We start from the raw sequence: 6,717 nt of genomic DNA, 5'->3' as shown, positions 1-6,717 counted from the left end.
TAAAAGGGTCTTCCTAGAATTAAAGGAGTGTTGCTATCCTGCTCTATGTCTAGAACAATGAAGTCAACGGGAAATATAAATTTATCGATTTTAACTAGCACATCTTCAATAATACCCTAGAAATCTTATAGTTTTATCGCTAATTGAATCTTGATCCTAGTCATTTGGGTTTCTCGAGACCTAATTGTTTGAACATTTCGCAAGGCATGATGTTAATACTAGCCCCCAAATCAGCTAATGCATTATTAACATCTAAACTACCAATTAAGCAAGGAATTGTATAACTCCCTAGATCTTTAAGTTTGTTGGGTAGTTTATTCTGGAGAATAGCTGAGCAAACTGCATTTAGCTCCACATGCGATGCCTCATCCATCTTCCGCTTATTTGCTAAAAGCTTCTTTAAAAATTTCATTGCGTTTGGCATCTGTGATAGAGCTTTAATAAACTGTAAGTTAATATGTATTTTTTTTAAGAGTTTAAAAAATTTACCAAATTGTTCATCTGAGCGATCTCTCCTTGTCGCATTGGGGTATGGCACACGAGGTTTATATTCGACATTCACCGATTTGTTTTTTATTATGATCTACCTCACCTTGACCTTTGCTTACCATAGTTTTTTGCCTCAATTCTGGCTCAGGCTCAACAAATCCTTATTCGTTTTGAACATTAATCACGTTGAGTTGTTCCCTTGGGTTAGGTTCAGTATTACTTGGCAAGCTCCCTTGTGGTCGTTCAGAGATTAGTTTGGAAAGCTGGCCTATCTAAGTTTCGAGCCCTTGGATCGACGCTTGTTGACTTTTAAGTGTTGTCTCGGTGTTCTAGAAATGGGTTCTGACACCGAGATAAACTTTTTGAGCATCTCTTCAAGGTTCGATTTCTTTTCCTATTGGTAGGGTGGTTATTGGTAGCCTGGAGGTGGTTGTGGTCTTTGATTTCCTTGACTGCCCTACGAGAAATTGGGGTGGTTCCTCCAACCTGCATTATAAGTGTTACTATATGGATTGTTTTGAGGTCGAGGATTATTACCCATGTAATTTAATTGCTCGTTATCGATGTTGTGGCCATAAGGTTGGTATTTCGAATGGCTTGTTCCACCTCCACTTGCTTCACACTTCATTACTAGGTGAACTTGTGAAGAACTAAGAAAACCATCAATCTTTTTATTTAGAAGTTCTACCTGGTTTGATAGCATAGTAATCGAATCGACATTATAAACGCCTACTGTTTTAGTTGGTTTTTTCCTCATGACTTGCCACTGATAGTTATTCAGTGACATCTCTTCTATAAACTCATAAGCATCTTCAGGTGTTTTATTATTGATGGTTCTACCAGCAGCTGTGTCAACCATTTGGCGAGTCGAAAGATTCTGGCCATTATGGAATGTTTGAAACTGAAGCCAAAACGGTAACCCATGGTGAGGGCACCTTCTCAAAAGGTCCTTGTATCTCTCCCATGCATCGTAGAGTGTTTCTAAATCCATCTGCACAAAAGAAGAGATATCATTACATAATTTAGCTGTTTTAGCCAGCAAAAAATATTTTAATAGAAATTTTTCGGTCATTTTTTCCCAAGTAGTGATTGACCCTCGTGGTAATGAGTTCAACCACTGTTTAGCTTTGTTCCTCAACGAAAAAGGGAATAACCGAAGATGAATGGCATCATCAGAAACACCATTAATTTTAAATGTATCGCATAGTTCTAAGAAGTTGGCTAAATGAGCGTTGGGATCCTCATCCTGCAAACCATTAAACTGAACAAATTGCTGTATCATTTGAATAGTGTTAGGTTTTAGTTCAAAAGTATTTGCGACTACAGAAGGTCTAACTATGCTCGATTCAGTTCCTGTTAAAAAAGGTTTAGCATAACCATACATAGTGCGTGGAGCAGGATTTTGATTAGCCGCAATTGCAGGAGGTAGCTGGTTGTCTTGGTTTTCATCCATCTTTTCGGTTGGGGGTTGAGTATCGTGTTCTTGCTCGTTCTCTGTGTATCTTAGGCTTCGCCTTTTTTCTCTTTGGTTTCTACGAACTGTGCGATCGATTTCTTCATCAAAAAGTAGTGGTCCTAACAGGTTTCTTCTAGTTATAAACTATAAAAACCTGCCAAGAGAAGGAAAAAATAAGTAATTAAATTAAATTAAATTGCAAGAAAAATAAATAGCTAAAGTAATAAAAATTGAGTGTTCCTAATATCTTAGTTCCCTCGCAACGGCGCCAAAAACTTGATCGCATGATTTTGTGATAGGTTTTAAATATTTATAATTAATCATTCTTGAAACTAACTATTATCGCGATGTAGGCAAGTGTACCTATCGAACAGTAGTAAAGTTTTAGCAAGACCGGATTATCGAACCCAAAGGAACTAAAAGTACTAGTAATGACTGTCTTTTTATTATATAGCCTAGGAATAAAGAGGTTTTGTTTTAATTAACTAATTATCTAAACTAAGAACTCACAGAGAATAGAATTGGGGAATTTCTTTTGGGAAAATCGATTGAATTAAGAAAATACCTAAGGAAAAATCCACCTAGACTGTACTTGTTATTCTGGCTCCGAATCGGACGATTTATTCATTTAACTTGTTCCATAGAGATCCTTAAGTTATGTTATTATCCCTATTCAAGACTAATAGCGTCTAATCCCTATATTGAATAATTGAGACTTTTCTCTAATTAACACCCTAGGGTTGCATTAACTTAATCTATGGATCCCCTTATTAGGTTTCACCCTAATCCGGCAAAATCTTGTCACCCTATGTCTAGGCACGCAAACAACTCCACTTAATTATGACAAATGTACTCTTAGACAGGGTCTATTCCTCCTCTGAATATGAGCTTATCTTGAATCAATATCATGGGATATCAAAACAAGAATTAAGAACAAATAATTAAGAACAAGTTAAATATTTATCATACAATTCAGAAAATAATAACAAGATTTTTCTTAGGTTTCATTCCCCTTAAGTATTTAGGGGATTTAGTTCATAACTAAAAAGGAAAACATCTCAGAAGAATAACGAATACAAAACATAAAGTAAACCCAAAACTCTTGAAGGGAAATTGAGGAGAGATCTTCAGTCTTGATGGTGAATCCGGCTTCTGAGATGGATCAATCGGCTTCCTTGGAGTAATTCCTTACTTCCTATTTTGTGCCTCCCTTTCTTGCCTCCTCTAGGGTGTATTTATAGGCTTTGGAATGCCTAAGAGCCCTCAAAATTAGCTTTTTCTGAATTGGACTCAACTTGGACTCGGTAGGGACACTCTCGTGTAACACGCCCGTGTACGATTACTTCAGGCCGTGCTCGAGCCTGCCAAATTGACACGGCCGTGTGGTCTACCCGTGTGAGGAGGTCCAGGCCGTGTTGATTTTGTACTTTGGACCATTTTCTTCGGTTTTGGCCCGTTTCTCGTTCCTTTAGCTCTCCTATGCTCTCCTAAGTATAAAACATGAAATTAAAGCATTAGGAGCATCGAATTCACCAATTCTAATAAGAAATCATCCAAAGAATGCGTTAAACATGGGGTAAAAATATGTATAAATTATGGTTTATCAATCTCCCGTTGGACTTCATATCAGCCATATAACTTATGCACTAAGCCTTACCAAGATCAGACATTTAAACAACTTAAAACATATGAAACATTTTCCTATATAACACAAGTTCCTAGTTCTAACCAATATGCCACAAGGCACCATCACATCCAATCTAATTCAACAATTCATATCATCAACTAAAGTATAAACCAAACATTACATTCCAATTTCTTCTATACCATATCTAGATCACATGACATTTCCAAAATAACTTCATCAGATCCATAATATAGGCATACCATGAGAACATTAAGTTTAACACATTACATACCAAGTTTAGACACATTAAAATTCCAACTAGAACATTAACTTCATTAACCCAAAATGTGTCAGAGTATTCCCAAAGACAAATCATGAGATGATTGTAATAACATACTTATTTTACCTCATTTATTAATATAAGGCATAGCCATTATTATTTCAATTTGTTTTTGTGTATATAAAGAAACTATTTTATAATAATATCCTGAAAATAATATGATTATTCTTAAAAGGTCCTTAGTCGAGTATTATTGTGGGCTTGGACAACAATAATGCATTAAGATTAATGTGTACTTGATTGATGACAAAGTGTTGTCATTAACATGAGATGTCAAAATCAATACATAAGTATGTGTGTTAGAGAACAACATATTGGACTGACCCACTATGGGTATGTTTATTGGGTTATTATGTAATAGTCACAGCATTGCTTAGAGCGATTACTATGTATACGATCCTCAGACTTGAGATCATCATTATCCCAACACCATAAGTCGTATATTTTAATATAGTCAAGTGTCCACCGTAACTGGTTGTTCTATAAAGGTTGATGTTAGATATACCACAATCTATGTAGTGGGATATGATTGATCAATATAGAATTTGTCATTCCTATATAATGGGAGCAATATCCTAGGCCACTTGATTGAGTGAGACTAGAAATGCATGACCATGCTTGAATAAGTTGATACGAGATATCATACTTATTTGTTTTTCATAATCTACTCAGGATATCAAGAAACATTAGATGGATTATGCAAGTGCGAGTATTCCATGACTTGTGTCTGTTCTAGATATAAATGACAAAACAATTTAATACATAAATTGTTAATCACAGAGAGGTTATATCGAATCATGACTTCTTGTAACTTAGGTAGCAATGATGCATTGCTAGATGCCACTCATTTTTTGTAATATTTGAATCTTTCTAGTATTACTACTAACATTATAATAACCTACAAGGTAGATGCCACTCATTTTTTGTAATATTTGAATCTTTCTAGTATTACTACTAACATTATAATAACCTACAGGGTCACACCTTATGGTTGAAACGAACAGAATCCAAACATAGTTAGTATTGTGTTTAGCTATCACATGAATTAAATTGATTATAGAATTGCTTTAATTGGGCAGTTAAATATCAAACAAATTACATGTACGAGTATGTTGTACACATAATGAAAAATATGGTTAAATTAATATAGGAATTTGATTCAATAAAATTTAACTAAAAATAATTTATCGAAATCCTTATTATAATTATTGTAATTATAATTTAGGATTGAATATTATTATAATTACTATAATTGTATTTTTTGGTCAAACATTATTATAATTATGGTAACTATAATTATTATATTCAGTTAATTATTATGATTTGATTTGTATCAAAAATATCAACTATTCGAATTAGGATATATATTTAAAGAAAAACCTAAGATACCAGAAATAAAGTGTGTGTGAGGTCTAGTAGTCCTTAAGAGATTTTTCTCTCTCTAAAGAAGTTTTAGAGAGTGCTTACCATTCATTGCCACACCGGGTGGATTACGTAGAGTTTGAAACATTTCGTAGCGACTTTGGAATCGACATACAATTGTGTAATTTGTTTCTTAGATTTTTCGGAGGATAAAAATTAATCTTTCATACCCTTTTCACCCTAACTCGTTCCTTGCAGCGAGTCCCTAAATGTGATATCAGACTTAATTTTTCACTGCGCCATGGGGTGTGCAGATGATCGTACAAAATTCCCTATATATATGCCACAAAACCAAAATAACGAGTCAAAATCTTTTGAGACAGAAGCTTGGTAGTGTGTGCTTTGAATTTGATCTGTCCGACTAGTTTCACAAAATATTAACTACAGAAAATAGAAAAAATTAAATAAAGTAAGCTTATATAACTTAGTAAGTCCATAGCTAAACTAAACCAACTTACCTCAATCAAGTAATTGAATTTAACAACTTGACTTAAAGTAACCTGACATTCAATTTACAAAATAGGTGAGATTTGTATAAGATCAAATCATCATATTAATCATATTCACCGCAAATTCAATTAGTATGATGTCATATATCTATACTTATTTACATTATGTCAAGATAAATCATGTTTACTCAATCAAAAAAACCATTTATATATATTCATTTAGATCCATTCATCCTTTTGATAATTAATCTCATTTTTATATAACCCAATGAATATAGTAACATAACTCAGATACTCAGGTAACTACACCACACCAAAGAGCATCTTTTCCAAAGCATTGAAGTGCAATCTTGTACAAGCACACGTTCTAACCCTATTGGCATGCCAATCGTATCCTAATCGTTTACTAAGTTCAAACAGGCATCTTAACAAAATTTATCACATTTATAATTCAAAGGCACTTCTAGATATACATTCGTACACATGCTGCAATTCAATTATGTTCTTTCTGAAAACATATAATTCATGTATATTTATTACATTACAAACAAGTCCTAATATGTACAACTAATGAACATAATTTGTAGGGACTAATCTGCGATCTTCCCTTTTCCCTGATTATCCTCTGTTTGGTTCAATTTTTTATCTATATAATAATTAAATTCAATTTATAAATGTCAAATACATTAACATACTCATTTTCATGCATATGACCTATTATTTTTATTTTACAAATTTTCCCTAAAATTTTACATTTTGTTCAATTTATTCCCTAAAATCGAGACTGTTAAATCTTCACATTTAAGCCCTAATAATCAAACCAATTTAAAAACACTCTAAAATAGCCCTTAACATTTGAAAAGTTCACAAATTTACATGCTAAATTTTATAAATTTTCCTATTAATCCCTAGGTTCAAAATTATCAAAAATTTC

The 6,717-nt window shown here is 33.3% G+C and overlaps 1 non-coding gene across 1 annotated transcript; it reads left to right on the top strand.

Annotated features, from left to right (window-relative positions):
* The first annotated feature begins 1,406 nt into the window (after positions 1-1,406).
* LOC128287588 (small nucleolar RNA R71) lies at positions 1,407-1,513 on the top strand. The gene has a single exon (XR_008278288.1). It is a non-coding gene; the product is annotated as a small nucleolar RNA R71 (small nucleolar RNA).
* The last annotated feature ends 5,204 nt before the right edge of the window (positions 1,514-6,717 follow it).

This window comes from Gossypium arboreum, chromosome 13 (assembly GCF_025698485.1).
Source record: "Gossypium arboreum isolate Shixiya-1 chromosome 13, ASM2569848v2, whole genome shotgun sequence".
NCBI lineage: Eukaryota > Viridiplantae > Streptophyta > Magnoliopsida > Malvales > Malvaceae > Gossypium > Gossypium arboreum.
This window is presented reverse-complemented; position numbering and strand designations above follow the sequence as displayed.